The sequence below is a fragment of the Thunnus maccoyii genome, chromosome 5 (assembly GCF_910596095.1).
Source record: "Thunnus maccoyii chromosome 5, fThuMac1.1, whole genome shotgun sequence".
Lineage (NCBI taxonomy): Eukaryota > Metazoa > Chordata > Actinopteri > Scombriformes > Scombridae > Thunnus > Thunnus maccoyii.
Genome location: NC_056537.1, coordinates 23,440,084 through 23,457,723, shown reverse-complemented (window position 1 = coordinate 23,457,723; position 17,640 = coordinate 23,440,084). Strand labels below are relative to the sequence as shown.

The following is a 17,640-nucleotide window of genomic DNA, read 5'->3' as shown; positions in this document are numbered from 1 at the left end:
AATATGTAAGTACGGTGAGTGTAAAATATGAATTTGGCTCCTACAGTAGTGAAAGAACAGCACTCTCAGCAGGTGTTCATGGCCTTGAGCAAGGTTCAAATAGCAATCTTTGTGTTATTATCTGGCCAATGACATGTCATACATCCAAATGTAAATAAACTATTACTGAACAGTACTAAGCCAGTCTGTGTTTTACCCTGGTGAAATAACAGAAACGGTATGATTAACATTAGTTAATACTTTGTTCAAGTACTTTGACTCACAGATGCATTCATTAATATTGCACTGTGGTTGATGGGAAAGGAAATCAATCCCACAGAAGTGTCATCAGGTCATTTTTATTCAGAATTGTCACACTAAGCCAGCCACAGCCGTATTGAAATGGGCCATCATTTTCTGCAACTAAATTATTCAGTACAGGATGGAGCTGTGTGATAGACTGATGATAGAATGGTGATGGGCAGTCCACTCACCTTTTTGTGATTTTATAGAAAGTAGAGATGGAGATGAGAGAAGATCCAATCTCAGACTGGTGATGGCACATGTGAATAGTAGCTGAAGAAGTGAGGAATCTTAAAACTTGACTATTGGGGTGCAGAATGGAGATTCTTCCAAAACTCCAAAAAGGTGAAGTTACTTCCCACATAATGAAACATCTATGCTTGAAGAGGAAACCGTAGCTCAGAAGGCTACTCTTAACGTCACATTTTGCAACGTACAAATACCAGCTGCAATACTACTATTTGCTTTGTGGATGAATGTGTGTATCATTTACATAGCCTGCGTGTCAGTCCTCAAAGAACTATAATTACAGCACAACGAGCAATTCTAACAGGAGTTTGTGAATGTGTGGGTGTTTCTAAGGGCATTTATTTCTATTTTCTTAAAAGCCAAGGTAGCTGTTGTAACTATGATGATGGGGAAAGCTAAAAAGGTATAATTAAATAGTTTTCAGATTGTGCACAGGCCAGACTGGCCTTATTTAATCAGAATTTCAATGAGGAAGCATGTTGGCAGGCAGCACTGTGGTGCATATTAGATGAGTGCCACATTTATGCGGCCACCCAGTTGTACAACAGCCCCCCTGTTTTCTAGCATCAACAGGTCCACTGAGGAGGAGGAGGCTGGCTACTGCATACAGGCCTCTATTGATCAACTATGATTACACATGTGGAGGTACACACATATGCATACATGCACCCACCCCCACACAAACACATAAATGCGTTGCCTGTAAATTGGAAAATAGCACATAATACACAGGTATTCTTTATATCATCACTTCTCTGAGGAGATAAGGAGGAAGTCGAAGAGGGGAAGTCTCAGGGGCCTTGACAGATTGGCTGCTTGGTTGCCCATGGAGACAACATATGGGAAATGAACGTGCGGCGTTGGGCTGGTGGGATGTTTCAGTGCTTATTTTATCATGACTAAAGCACGTATAGATTTTGAGGAAGCATGAATACGTCAAATGTCCAACAAGAGACTAAAAATAAAACACAACTTGTTGATACAGTGTCACTGAATTGTTTTGATGTCTCTTGACAGAAAGGTAGAAACTGACTTAACAAACCACACGCACACATTCACATCAAAACACTTGGATATTGTTGCAGTTCAGTATCAAGTTGGATTTGCTTGTTGTAGTATCTCAGCAGCAGCACCCTCAGGCTGACTCGCTGTCATGGTAACCATGCCCTCCGATGTCACCTTTCCTAATTTTAGCTCTTGTGGTTCTCACGGTCGGTCAGCTTTACCTCTGCCAGAACCACTCTGCCGGTAAAATGGTAAGTGACACCACCCTGGCGTGTGTAAGCGCTTAAACACATACACAACACTTTTTCATGTTATTATTTATTCATGCAACAATGAATATCGTCAATTACCTTTTCAGATTTGTGAATAATGCAGCTGCTTGGTATCCACTTGCACCTTTGATGAATCAGAACAGTTGTAAATGGAAGAAAAGACAACCTTCATGCTCAGTAAAAAGAAATTTCCATGGCGGTCATGTTGTATATCTTAGGGGTGTTTCTGATGGAGTTGATTCTAGCAATTTTTATAGGAACACTGAGTCCAGTGTGGGTGCAGTCTGCAAGTCTGCATCAACAAAATGCTTTGGGCATGTTAAACCGGGGACAAGTGTGAACCCAGCTGGGCAGTGCGGCTTTTAAAGATTGCTTCCATTTAAGAATGCAAGGCCTTTATATCACTGTGGAAGAGCTCAGTTAATCAGATGGAAATGGAAAAAAAGCTTTTCATTAGAAGAAATTCTGAAAGGAGTGAATTATAAAATTGTAGCTGTACTAATGTGGTGATTTATATTCTTTTAGAGCCTTAGTGTTTTGCTGGCTTAACAGTAATATTTCTGATTCTGTACAAGCATATAATTCCATTTCCAGATGGAAGTTATTGCTGCAGAAACCTGAATGTTTTCAGTGCTGTGATCATAAAATATAATCTGTGCATCTGGCTTTCCTATCATTGAGAAATGATTTGATATAACAATATCCAATAAAGAGAAACAGCATTACATATGAAAGTCATTTCATTTGAAGCAACTATATCTTAGAGGTCTTATTTCATTTAAAGGGTAGTCTTATAAAAGCGTACACATGTGGCAGTCAGTCCATTGTTAGGTTGTGTCTGGAGAGCTGGGATGGGAGCTGTCACAGGATCAACAATGAATCTGCCCCACAGCTTATCTGACCAACCCAGTAAATCTTTCTCTCTGGGTAATTCCACAGTGAGGATGAAGGATGTCCCTGTAACAACTCACACTGCATTCTCAATAAGCCTAGATGCTGTAGGACCTGCCTGTTGGAGGTGGAGACAACAGAAGGATTGAGGTCGTAGATATTCTCGCTTTTAACTTTGCGTCTGTGTGCGCATGATGGCTGCCTCAGGTATCCACTGTCCGTTTGGAGCGTTGGTTGTGGACGTTCTCAGAAATTAATGCTAGGTTGGGGCAGTGAAGGGTTAATACGGGGATGTGACAGGGTCAGGGGTCAGTAGGCAGGTCATCGGCAACAACAATGGCGTAAAGTTAATAGAACAAGTCTGCAATAACCTGCATCTGTATGATGTGTTATTGGCGCTACACAATAACAAATATTGTCAGAAGTCTCTGCTTGTCAGTGTTCATTGTTTACATCATGCAAATCCAGAAGTTCTATTTATACCTTTAGTCCTCTGGTGTTCCCTCTAGTGGAATCCTCCAGTAACATACAAAGTACATAGGCAAGTATGTGACGCAGCCAGTTGTCTACGGGAACACGTGGCTAAAAAGTAGGTATATCTCCAGCCTAAGAAGGGGAAATAATACCTCATGCTCTATTCATGTGAATACACATTTACTGACACTCCATTGAACATGTTGTCGTACTTGTGCATTTGCTCATCCTCACATTTAAATGCATTTGTGAAAATATGTTATCGTAGAATAATTGTAAACTCTTGTTGTCCTATTGGCTATTAAACATTTTCTGTTTTCTTGCCAGTGGTCTAGCAGATGCACAATGCTATTGGACAGAATTTTTTAACAGCCCTGAAATATTTCACACTCAGGACTTGATACCTTCACATCACCACAGTGTATTTCACGACATTGCAATGTAAGATTAACAGATGTGACTATAGGATAGAGGGAGGAAGGGAGTCTGGGTTGGAAGGTGCAGAAGCACTGGAAAACAGAAGTCCAGAGTGTGTTAACCTCGGGGTTAATGAAATTTGTGTTGGCCTGCCTAACAAGCCACCATCAAGGTACCAGCTCTGCCCCATGCAGATGAGAGTTCTGGCCCAATGCCACAGCTTTGCCGCAGGAGATTTGTCTGTGTGTGTACAAGAGTGAGTGAGTGAGTGAAACAGAGATTTAGTGTAAAAGAGAAGGAAATGTGTATGTGTTAGTGCACATATAGTGTTTTTTCTCCAACTGTGTTATGTGTTTATGAGTGCGCACTTCCCCGATCTCGCTGCCGTCTGCACTTTAGCCCCAGTGTTTAGCCGAGCAGAAGAGGAAGCAGCTGAATGATGGTACTGTCTGCCCGCTGGCACGCTTGCTGTGAATGGGGGACGGGCATTTGGGGAGGAGGGACAGGGCCGAAGAAGGACACCCTTCTCACGCAACAGGTGGGACATGCAGCAGGATGCAGGAGCAGGAGAGGATGTGGCTGTGACCTACAATAAACCCAGCCCTGTTTGTACATGGAGATGTGTTGTATGTGCACACATCAAATGAGGTTCATTGTGGAACGCCAGCTCATACTGTGCAGCAAGGGTGTCTAATAATGCAGCAATCACACTATTAAACAGTGCTATCAAGTTTTCATTAAGACCAATTTCCTCAGTAGAGACTCATAAAAACTCACACAACTTGGACAATTTACTAGGACACTGCTGGGAGACACAGAGGAGGGGAGTGTGAATCCTCAAACAGAGAATGAGTCGGTGGTGAATTTTAAAGTGGAAACAGACTACTTTTCAACCCCCCCCCCCCCCTAGCGTTTCCAAGTGGTATTATTATTTGCGCCACTGTTGCAAAGAAAACCGGATCGCTTTCTGTTTTCCTCAGAGCTTAGCTCCGTGAAACAAATGATCAACACCACTTTGGAAATAAGAGGGAAGAAAGAAGCATATTCACTGAAGAGGTAAATTGAAATTGTGACAATTTTATATTGAATTTGGGAACAGGCAAAAGCTATTATAATGATGTGCAATGCATAGCAATAACATACTTTGAGTAACGTTATTGCTTCACATAAACAGGTAACTACAGCAGGGGTTGGCGTCGGGGTGGGTTGTGTGTGTATGTGTTGAGAAAAGTGAACTGGGTCAGAAGTAGGTTTATGTTTTTATAAAATGAATGAAATTGCTCAACAGAGATGATGATAACATATTTTCTGTCATTTTTTATATGAACAAGTAGATCATATGAATTATACTTGTTCATATGATTTTCATATGAACAAGTAGATGAGCCTGACAGCCAGCCTGACTGGATACTGATCCATATTCTCTGGCGGTAGCTTAGCTAACTGACTTTTAGAAGGTTTTCTTCCTGTTAGCTGCCATAGCTAAAATGAAGCAGTATACTCAAAGCATCTAAAATGTAGCATATGCAGATATAAGTAGTGTTGATGGTGTCATTATTCTATAGCCATTACACTGTGCAAGCAATATTTTCTTCATAATAATTTAAAACAAAAAAGTCTATTTCCACTTTAAGAAATAAGAAACAGTCAGAGAGCGAGAGAGAAAAGAAGCAGAGCCAGAGAGACAGATGTCAGGTGGGAGTATCGACTGTAGACAATCATGATCCTTGTCATGATGGGATTTGTCAGTTTCCCTGTGCTCAGGCTCGGTTCCGCTCTTTACTCCCCACCTCTGCAGAAGGATTTTCTTTCATAGGGTTTTTGTGCAACGCTGGGCTGTATCAGCTCTGGTGTTACCTTACTGTAAGTGATCCAGACCTTGCAGGATTTCAATCAATCATCAAAGAGTGTGTGTCTGTGAGCTCCCTGCTGCTCAGAATGAGCTTTCTGTAGTGGTGGTTAATGGAAAAGGTCACCTCTCCTCCAGGCTGCGCTGGCTACGCAACAAAGACAGAGAAAGCATCAGAGGAGAGGGACAGATAAACCTAAGAGACAGACAAAAAACGCTGAATTTTTGGATACAGAGATGTTAGTTGCATGGTAATCAACTGCAAGTCATAGAAATGGATCCACTTGATATAAGAGAGTAAACTGACTGTAATATACCGGTCCCTGTGTGCATCTCTCTCTGTAGTTTTCACCCCTGTTTTCTTTTTGAAATCCCTATCATGCACATTCTTACTATTCATCGCACACTTATGAATATTTACACATTTGTGGAACCAGATCTGGAGGTGGGATAGGAATTCATCTCCATTTATAAAAGCTTGCCGGATAAAGTTAAGCAGTGAGAGGGAGAGTTGGAGGCTTTCATCCCTCTGACGTTCAAGGGCTTTCACCAACATGTCTAGGTGCCATTTAGATGAAACTAAATCTTGCGCTTTACATTTGGCTATACATATAAAAGGATAAAAACAGCATGAATGTGATAGCGGTGGTAATAAGGTTCCCCACTGTTCCGCAGCAGGTCTGAAGGGGCTCCCCTGCTGACAGCAACCCAATTGTGAAACTCAAGTAGCATTTTTGCATTTTGCTTAGTTGAGCTGAATGGTGCGTATTCCCTTATTGACTTTTATATTGTATCATTGCAGCATTTTTTAAAATGCTTGTTCCCTGTCACCTAATGTCCTAGGTTTTCTTTCATATCTGACTGTCTCCATCTTTATTGTGTTTTTTTTTTTTTTTTTTTTTTTTTTTTTTTTTTTTTTTGCATGAAGCGTAGGAGTATGGCAGGAGGTGGGAGAAATGAGAAAGAGAGAGCACAAGGGCTGCACTTTGTCATTCTTTTGTTTTGAGTCTCAAAGGCCTGCTCGCCGGCTTGATTACCATGTGAGCTGCTTTGTGAAGGAGCGCAGCATCGCTCTCACAGGGCTGTCAAACACTGTTCCCTTTTTTCTATTGTGGCCAGTCATGAGGAAAGATATTCAAGAGAAGAGGAAAGTTTCCAGTTTACTTTGGAGCCGTATGTGTGTTTGTGTTTGTGTAACTGTGCATACTCGCTTTGAGAGACGCCTTGCCAGGCTGCTCTGAATTCTAACATCTCTTCATTAATTTAACTTCACTATAATTCACTGTAATTACATAGCCTGTTTTAGTATTCCGTGTACCGTCTCAATCACACAAACACAGCTGATAGAAAATCCAGTGTTTTGATAAGAGCTTAATTTTTATTTTTGGCAATTGCTATGCGGAGTAGTTGCAGGAAAAAGGAAGGTTATAAAGGAAGCTGTGACAGAAAGTTCAGTCACAGATAAGTAAACAGTTCCAAATGAGTAGTCACTGGTTTAAAGATTATAGCAATGTTTTTGCATATCCTAGTCCATTAATTTTATACCATCTTGAATGTTTGTCCTACATTCCTGGTTTCAGTTTTTTTCTGTATGGTATGAAAATCAACTTTCAATGACCCGCAACAAGCTTTAGAAAGTTACTGTGTCACAGTCACAGTGAACATCACATTTTTTTGTATTTCTTTGTGATGGACATTATTATTGTTGTGTGGTAGTGCTCTGCATTACCTGCAGCTGCATCACAGTGCAAACTTAACATACCTTTTACAGCAATAAAAGCAAACATGTAAGGTGGGCCTTACAGGGTTAAGGATTTGTCATGTCAAGAAAGATCCAGGTTATTGCAAATCAATATTCATACCCTACTTAAATGAGTGGAAATCAATGGCTGCCAAGTATGCATGAAAAAAACACATTAAACACTTAAATTAGACAGATGTTGTCATGAAAGGGCTAAAGCCTTTTGAAAAAGGGCAAAAACTGCTTGAAGTGCTGAGATGAAGGGTACTTGTGCCTAAGGATGTTCTCCCTGAATATTACATATTTTGCTTCCAAATCATGGAGTTTTCTCTCATGTTTCTAGATGTTTTCAACTTGAGGCAGTTGAAGGTTTCATATGCTTGTACTTTTTTGAATTTGTTGGTGCTGTTGGGCACTACTGCAGTATCAAGAAATGTATTTGAAATTGCCAAAACCAGATTTCCCAACTGTGGCAGAAATCTTAAATAACTTCTTGGAGAGGTCACTTCTCTCACCTTCAGGCTCAATCTCTACCGAGTACACGGCTGGGTTTAGGCCAGCTCGTATCTTTTCCATCAAATCACCTATGAGAAATTCACTTAAATCTCAGCGCTCTATCTCTCTTTGTCTCATGTACAGTATATCAGGCAGTATTCCTTATCTAACGTGATGATGCCTGCTGCCGAGGGCACTGCTATAAATTCTCCTCTTGGCAAAATAGTGAGCTCTCGAGACCGAACAAGGTAGAGTATCAACTCTCACGGCCTAATTCTAGCTTGGCGTCTATTTTTTTCCCACTACTAGCTGTGTTCTTTTTTAACAGCAATATGCCACACTAGCTTCATAAATGATACCATGACACCCTCTTTTAAAAGATTACCTTGTACATCCATTAAGTTTGCATTCCACTGTTCCAGGAAATGTTGGTTTTATTTATTTCAAAATTTAATTAGAGGATAAACCCCTTGAGATGCATCGTCTCGTTTTCGAGGGGGGTCCTCAGGCACAAAACATTAAAAGTTACAACATTTAAACAAAACAAAATTTATTAGTAATAAGAATGATAATTTAAACAATACAGCAACACAAAACAGTCAACATAGTAACATGGACATACACATAAGGGTTCTCACACCATCCCAAACCCCACCTGCTACAACTGTTACATACATGTCATCTGTACAAAGAATGAACGAAAAATAAATAAATAAAATGAATAGATCAAATAATATTATATATAACATTAATATATAAGCACTGAGTCTACTTATAAATTAAAATGAGGGTAAATATAATCAAAAACAAGAACAAGTATATCTAAGGTTAACAAGCAAAGAAGTCTTGAAGTCATGGAAAGAAGTAATCGATCTGAGTGAGTTAGGCAAATTATTCCAGTCTGATGGTGGATGCTTTAAACTTAAAAGCATGTCTCCTCATTTCTTTAAAGATTCCAGGCACAATAAAAAAAAGGTTGTTGAGTGTGTCTAAGTGAATATGATGATATGAATGGAACTAAAAGCTGTTTTAGGCGTAAAGGATTGTTAAAGTAAATGCATTTGAAAACAAAGAGCAACCAATGAAAACCAGTTCAGTGTGTCGTACATGAAACAATAGTGCGTGCGGTAAGGACACCTCAGGACAAATCTACAAATGTTATTGCAGTCTACTTTTAGAGGCTGAAGATGTGTTTCAGATATATAATATCACTATAATCAATAATGGGAAATAAAAGCCGTTGGACAATTAGTTTTATGCTTGGAAGATTAAACAATTCATTGACAGATATAGTGTTCTTAGACTAGCATTTAGCATTTTATGCTAGTCTAGGTCTCAATATGAGACCTAAAAGAAAATTCAGAATCAATCCAAAGTCCCAAGTATTTAAATTCATCAACTTTAATAAGTTGTGACGGGCTGGCCAGCCAACTGGCCAATTGGTTGACTAGTTTTGTTCATTGTGCAGCATTTCGGATGTTGAGCTAAGGCAGCAGAAACACTTGCCACAGCAATAAAGAGCAGCAAACAGTGACAGCCGTATAAATAAAAGGATACTCCTGCCTCCAGTGAGCAGGACACAGTGGAAAAAAAAAAGAGTAGTGTGGAGATGTGAACGAGCACGAAGAGAAATGTTCCATACAAGATCAGCAACATCAGCAACAAAAGTGACAAAGACTCTAAAAGCTTATTATCTGAACATAGTTGTACATTTTCTCAGAGAACAGCGTGGCAAGGAAACGTATGCGTGCCACCTTGTCTGGACTTTTAGTTTCACATCACCAAACATTGCTACATGGCTTCTTTTACATGATGGCACACAGACAACATTCTTAAAAGCTCATCAGACAGAGAGGGCTTTGTACGTCTAATGTCACCACACTTTCTTCCACCTCCTCCGCCACGCTCTCATCTTCCATTTCCCTCTTGCTCAATTGCTCTTCTTGGTTCTCTTTCCTCCACAAAATGACACATCTATCCCATTCTCTTGTTTTTTTTTTTCATGTACCAATGAGATGTGGGTCAAATGCAAGCTTTTCATGTGCCACATTTGACATGGAGATTCACCTTCCTCAGAAAAGCAAGACGATGCAACTCTATTATCTCTCATTATCTGTCAGACATGCTGCTGCTACCCACCCTGCTGGTGAAAATGAGGTGTTTTTAAATCGCTGGGGAAGAGAAGAGGACTGGCAGTGAGCCGATTGGTATAATACATTAGACGAGCACTTTTTTTGTGACCATCTGATTGTGTTCCAGAGTACAAAGAATAGAGAGAAAAACAGCCAAGGCCTTGTATATATTGAGTGCTGGAGCATAGAGTGAGATTTCTTATGTGCTGCATTTAAAGTGGTGTTGGCAAGTAGATAGATAGATCTGTTTACATGTATACTTGTATATGTATACACATAGAAAGAATGGAGATTTGGATTCCTAATTTATACCATGTTCGTGTGTCACGATTTGAGTTGTCACGATGCTCAAACTGACTCAAAGGTTAAGTTTTTATTGTGTTGTGCATGAAAATATGTACAATAAAAAGCCTGTTCCCCGATTCTCCTTTCTTCAAAATTAGAATACATATTAAAAAAAAAGTGATAGATGCACATGTACAATCAAAGGACATTAAAGTCAACAAGAACTACTGCATAAAAAGGCATTAAAGGGAATTAAAAGTACAATAAAAACAAAAGTATATAGCATAAAAATAATGATATTGCAGATAAATACAAAGGTCAGGATGGATGGCATATTGCTGCTTTAATAATAATATTAACTTTCGATGCATAGCAGGAAATAAATGAATAAAATGTCCACAAAACAAAAGCATCATGTTTACACAAACATGTACATAAGTTGCCTGAATCCAAAAGTCCACAGTTTTTATCTTCACAATAACCAACATGTCCATTAACAGTCAAGTGTACTGTGTAAGAGTCCTTGAGTCATCTCCTGCTCATGTAATGTCAACTGCTTTACAATGTAGTGAATTGCATTTATAGTAAAAAGAAAAAAATCCATTCATCTAGCATACTAATGGTGTCATGCTTGTCCTTTATGGGTTTTTCCTTTTAGAATATCTTTGTGTTCTTGGTAGCAAAGCGTGACAAACTACTTTTGTCTCCCTTAGACCACACTGTAGACTGCAGCGTTCCACATTAGCTCTCATTCCTCTTTTGAGATAAACCACGTTGCCGCTACATTTGTGATAACAGGTCTCCACTACTGCCTTCTCAAAACCTCTCTGTTGTTTCATTTAGATAGAATCAAGCTTAATCTCCACCACGACAAAGCGCGCCCACATGACTCACTTATTTTTCATGATTTAAAAATGAATTAGCCCTTACATCTACTGTTAATTCTGCTTGCCAAGTTAATATTTATTGTTATGGCAGCTTGTCACAAATGCACAAATGGCCTTATCAGAATTGTTTCTTGGTTAAAAGTAATGCTGACTGTATGTTGTGGGTACAAACAGCATCAACACCTCTGGAGAAAGTGCTTTTAAAAACTGATTTCCCTGCCTAGTATGGTTCCTATTATCCTTATCCTAAGATTTTGCAGCTTTGCTGATTCACAGGCCTTGGGGAGTTACTTTCAGTGTGCCTTAGGGTAAATGAAGGAGGGAAAAAGATGACTTTGTTTACAACAGTGTTCCCTACCTAGCGACTTACAAGTTGAAGTTAGTGATGGAGGAAGTGATAGTGTGCTTTGGCCCTTTTGCAGAGAGGATCAGTGCAGTTTGATAACAGAGTAGACCTTGTCTTCACCTTCCTATCGCACTCGCGTTTTTGCTTAGAATTGTGGGAATGCTGATTATATTGCCTCTTCATATTAATCTGCCTTCAGCCCACACATTCGTAAGATGAAATACACACACTCACACACACACACATAAGAGGTGTGTACGCAAGTTGGGGAGTAATTTGTTTTTCTTTGAATGCCCTTAACGCTTGCTGGTACTCTGAATAAAAAATCATCCAATCAACAAAAAGTCCTTGCTGTTGAGCCCAAGTTCTGCCTGTGCAAATGGAGTCCTTACAGGCTGAAGTGGATTCTGCTTATTACCCCAATCACATTGAGACACGCTCATTCACTGTGCAGGTGAAGGCCTCACTCAGCTGGGTTAAGTTAATGGAACCTCAAATAGAAGTTTTTCACCAGAGCTGCGTTTACCTGGATGAATATCGCGGTATCAGCTGTACTTAACTGTACTCAGGTGACAGAGTATGAAGAGTGAAGTGATATAGAGGTGCATTAAGGGAGTTTGACGCATTATGGTTGCAATGAATGGAAGAAAAGTGTGATTAAATGTACTTTTTGAACCTTTTTACTTCTTTTAACCTCTATCTTATATGACATTTTCCATTATTCGCAGTACAACACAAAATCAGAGATGTGGGTGACCATTTAGAGAGTTAGAATCATTTTTATGTCCAAACCTGATTAATGCCATATGTCTGGATGGGGAAGGTAGTAAGCACTTCTTTTCAAAACTTCAATCCCTGAGGCTTGTTTTAGCTTTTTTTCTTTCTCTATCCTGAGCAATTATTCATTCAGTTTATATATATATATATATTTATTTATAGAGCTCTCTTTATACTGTTTTTTTTTTATCTGTGTTTTTAATGGTACCATGCTTGTAATTTCATTCTGCTTTGCATCACTGATGTTTTGCTGACTGACAATAAAAGGATCTTGAATCTTGAGCAGTAGATAGTACAGTAGGGACCAACAAAGATGCATTAATTTAGTTAATAAAAACATTCTCGGGCGAGTTCCACAGATTCAGTTTCTCTCTCTGTCTGGAAAGAGAGAAATGTCTTTGTGACATTATGCCAAATATTATGATTATACTGGTTACATTGACTAGCGTGTCTGTTCTATCTTTCATTTCAATACCATAATCGATCAAAAATAGCTGATCTGCTGTAGGACCAGTTTTGCCTGCGACAGTTCCTGTTAACAGCAAGGAGAGAAAACCATATTTAGTTATGTTTAAAGATTGCGTTTGCATACTTGCGTGGAGCATGTTGGAACCCTGCAAGACTACAGCATCTGTATGTGCAACATGCCACAGAAACACAATCATCGGCAGTGAAGGCATACAGCTGTGTGATAAATGATCATTGGCAGAGTCATGCTCTTACAACGGCACATTAAGGGTGAAGCGTGTGTGTAGCTTTCTGTTTACCACAGTGTGTGTTTCTCACTCTTAGACTCAGAGTTGGAGTGTGTTGTGGCCTTTCTGCAGGTGGTGTCACTCTCTCCCCCTTCCTCCCCACCCCACACCTATCACCGCCTATGCTACAGTGACACTATTTACCTGCATGTGATGTTTCTGTAGAATGTTGCACCTGTGCCCCGCTGCAGGCTGCTGTCCCCCTGGGTTCCTTATTATCCCTGCTGGTGACACACACACACATACACACACGCCCTCCATCCCATCCACCGTCCTCATTCAAGCACTCTGTGCTCATTCATATGCTACAAGGGATTCCTATTTTGCTGCCTTGATTCTTTTCCTTCCGGGGTTGTGGGAATCCGCACCTGTGGGGTACATGCACACACACACACACACACACACACACACACACATACACACACATACACACACATACGTTTGTGGACTGAATTTCTCCCATTTTAGCTGTAGGGAACCTGACTCTGGAAGCATTTAGATTTGCCCTCTGTGAGTTCCAGCTGCGTGGAAAATAGGTGCAGGAGCTGTGAAAAAGACATGACAAATAGAGGAAAGAGAATATCATCAGACTTCATTTGCCACAAGAGATTCATTTTTTAAAGGGGGCTTAATATGGACTGTGCATACTTTAAAAACTACCGACCTGTTAAGACATGTCACACAGAGGCTTTATTGCTTTTTCACAGAGAATACAAATGTTTCTCTGCCATAAAGAGGAGCTTTTTATATCTACCGCTAATATTGTCAGACACAGGTGGTGGAGTGAGTGAACATCAGTGCAGATAGTTTTGCTGAACACACAAGAAAAGAGGTGTGCTGAAATCAGATCAAGTGCCATATAGATGAGCTCTGTGTGCATGTGTGTAGGTGTTTTGAGTACACATGTGTGCTGGAGCCATTATATAAATGACAGTGAAACAACCCGAAGCCTATATCAGCTTTCTGCCGCTACATTTTCCTGTCAGCAGGTTGACTCACACAGCTACATGTGAGTCAGCTGAGTTTGACACCACATCCCTACGGACAGATACACTCACATACTCAGCGTATACACAAAAAAGGCGGCTCAACCCCCCTCCTCTCAGAAGACGTGTGAATGAATCGGACATTAGTTTAAAAGTCGAGCTAAAAACGGCTCTCATCGCTTAGCTCCCTGTCCACTATCCTGCAAATGCTGTGTAGTTGTTTGTACTTGACTGAGCATCTCTGGGAATCTGGCCTCATAACCTCATCCCGTTAGCTCAGACGAGCCTGCAGCCTCAGCAAGTTTTGCGCTTTATTCAGGTCAGAGCAGAACACAACCTCTCTCCACTGAGATTTAAATGTCCCACCCATAATCCAAAATGTTAAATAAGGGGTAGTTCCATCTCCAAAGCTAAATCACATATACCTTCCCAAAGGAACGGCAAATGTAACAATAGTATTAATATCTTTATGACTAAAACTCTAATCTTCCTTTAAACACTGTACATACTGGTCAAGCACCAGCGATATGTATTTAAATTACAAGCTAAATTGTGTGAGCATGCAGAGATAGAACAACCCAACTCACCTCTCTCAGCAGTTTCTCTTCGCACCTGCCTTATTGTTTTTTTGTACTATTAAGTGTTTAAAGAGTTGGGGTTTTTTTTGGCGAAACAGCAAACCTATGCTTGTGTTTTTCCTCGTCAAACCCAGTCCTACCGAACGAACTGCAGGAAGGCAGATACCCCCTGCTGCTCTCTTTTTGAAGAAATTTGTATCACAGCCAGGGAGCTATAAGGCCAAAATACAATACAGAGCAGTGAGTTAATCACTGGGGTGAAACGTTCATTTAGTCCAACGTGTAAACCTGTGAAGTTCACTTGTTGAAGGAAATTTGTTCTGTGTGCGAAGTCCATTGCATTACAGGAGTCACTCAACCCGTCTCATATACTGACACCTCAGGTAATAACTGCCTTCATTTCCCAAAATGCCTTTGAACAACCTGAGTAGAAGCGGGGTTTTCTGTGTTGTATGGCAATAGTGTGATATTTCATTTCAGGAGTTGACGGGCAGCAAACAAACCGCCAGTACTAGGAGAGAGAGAAAGCAGGAAAGAGTAGATCAGGTCAGCATCAGGGACAACACAACTACTTAGGGAAACTGGGAGTCGAGTGTCGCAGGGAGTCTCTTTTCCACTCGACGTGTTTTATAGCCGATTAAGGATTGGACTTGGACCCGCCTGTGACCGATTAACAATCAGAGCTAAAGCCTATTTAACCTGCCACTCTCGCTGAATCTTGAACAGCTCCAGGGGAGACGGAGTACTCTCTCCCTGACATACACCGTTAACCTGCAGTTGACAACAAAGGCTTTGGATTGACAGTCAGTACTCAGCCTCAATGTAATATTTCACCTCTAGAGAATGTGAGGCAATAATCTGGATGTAAAGTTGTCTGACTACTGTTCCAGTCCTCAGAAGAATTTCACTTACCTTTTCTGGTTTCCTCTGCCCCACAGAGACTGTTTTACTGAACCTTTAATATACTGATGAAACCAACCACAGTAGTAAGTTCTTCCAGCTGATAAAAGTGACAGCGGAAAGAGAAAAGAACTATGGTTACATTGTATTAATATGGACTACGAAGATGTGGTGACACCGGTGACATGATGGATTTCTTTCTGTATGATTTTCTTGTCTCGCTGATTAGCTTGACCAGTTATACGTGAAAGAAAAGAAACAGTAAAATGCACGTTTGAACACGAAAATAGGCCCACGGGTGCGAGGTAAATCACCAGTAGCTGTTATTGTAAGAGTTTGAAAGGTGTATTCAGAATCTAAAAACTTTTACTGGTTCATTTTCTTTCAAACCCCGTGCATTCAAACTCACAAGATAACAGCCATTTTTGTTTTTGTTTTACTGGAGAGGGATAGTGAGAAAATGACTTGAAACATATTGAAACATATGTTGGTCAACACATACAAATTCTCATAAACATGTAAAGATTTGCCTTCAGCTAGTTTTCTGAATATGCTCTCTCTCCTGTGCCCTCTGGCGCTTTCCTTTTTAAAATGTCTTTGCTCTGCTGTTCTTCTCCCAGCATTCCCTACAGTGTTTCTTTTGAAATGTCTCAGAGTCACTAATTGAGAGTTAGGCTGATTGGGGTGTCAGAGGGCTTTAGGGGCAGACAGATACATGTAGCCCACAGTGCTGTGCAGATGCTTTCTGAGCGTACACACATGCAATCATGCGGTAACTAACGTTTCTCTTACGGCCATCTGGGAGTTAAGACGTCAGGACGTGTTTGTAGCCTACTCAAAAAAATCATGTAATTGAACTGCTGTGTGTGTATGTGGGTATGTGTGCTGATGCTACTCAGGCTTAAAAAAGCGTTTTAATGACCGTAATGTTTTTGCTTGCCTGTCTACACAGTTCCTTTGTCTGGTTACTCGGGTACACATCAAAGGCACAAACAACATTAGTGACGACAATAGTGGAAACAGCAAAAGAAAGAGGGGATTTCTCTCATTATGCTCCACTACTGCCTTCTACTACCAATTAACCAGTGTTCACATGCAAAACATTGCACCCGGTAATGGCGTGCTCTTATTCTTGACAAATACTCACAAGCAGATTTCTTTTTGAAAGCGTGTGGTTTGTTACCCTCATCCAGTATTCAATGAGTTTCTGAGCCTGCTTGCCTGTTTAATAGAAAAGGGAGGGGAAGAGGTGGCAGCACAGCACGAGACAAATCCACTCCCTTCTATCAATATAAATATACCTGCTCGTCATTCAGCTATGTCTCTTAATGGTTTTTTTTTTGTAAGCTCTGCTAGGCAACTGTTGCTAAGCACCTATTCTTTGGTTGTGAAAATTCTCTTCCTTTACCACCCCATAAAGCACCCACTTATTATATTTTACCAGCATGTCATTTCACTAGCTGTCCTATTTCATTTTTCCAAAGTAATATATTCTTCCCTCCCAATATTCTCTGGAGCATCTGACAGACAATATGGGGCTCAGTAAATTCCTGAACTCATAATCCAATTTCATAATTCACAATTCCCCTTTCCTACCCGCTTGCCAAGCCGGGAGCAGCAGAAGCGCAGAGGGATATGTGCGCTGACGTGTGGACTGTCAGTGAGTGTGAGCAGAAGAATTAGAGGTTTTGCGGAGAAGGCTGCTCTGAATGTCGAATAAACTGCAGGTTTAAAAAAAACATGTTTTCCTTCAGGTGACGTTCTGGCAATCCGCAGGTCTCTTATCTGCGCCTCTTAAGGTTCTGAGGTTACTGGTTCAGGGTCTTTCAACAAGGTTTTTTCGAAAAAGGTTTTTCAGCAATTGTCAGTGGCATAAACAGCCCTCTTAATTCTTTATTCACACGCCACACTCTTACTGCTATTTAATTATTTCTAAAAATCAGCCTGACCCTTGCTGAAATTCTGTCCCAGAACTTTTTTTTTTTTTTTTTTTGGAATGACTTTACCTTATGATGAAGTGGCTTTTTTTAATTCCCTTTCCCTTCTGTTTCCTTCTCATTGGGTGTATAAACTGTACGTGTGTGAGCACCCGTCTGGTCCTTGCTAAAGCCATATGTGGCTATGGCTCATTCCTTGGCTCTGAACTCAAATGTCTTGGCATCCATTCATGGGTACACAAGCGTGATATTGAATCACACAAAGAGAGAGAGAGCTCTGATTTCCCCGCTGGGTGTGCCCTCTGTGGCCCTTCGCCGTCACCCCCTCCAACCACCCCCCCCCCCCCTTCCCCTTACCCCCACCCCTCCTCACTTTGGGTGG

At 40.5% G+C, this 17,640-nt stretch overlaps 1 protein-coding gene and 1 long non-coding RNA gene across 12 annotated transcripts in view; one reads left to right on the top strand and one right to left on the bottom strand.

The window, feature by feature from the left end:
• b4galnt4a (beta-1,4-N-acetyl-galactosaminyl transferase 4a) overlaps nt 1–17,640 on the top strand; it is a 148,784-nt gene that overhangs the window by 18,211 nt on the left and 112,933 nt on the right. The window lies entirely within an intron of this gene.
• On the bottom strand, nt 12,338–13,461 carry LOC121897600. Its single transcript, XR_006096257.1, has 3 exons — nt 13,002–13,461; nt 12,578–12,634; nt 12,338–12,480 (listed from the first exon to the last, which is right to left on the bottom strand). It is a non-coding gene; the product is annotated as an uncharacterized LOC121897600 (long non-coding RNA).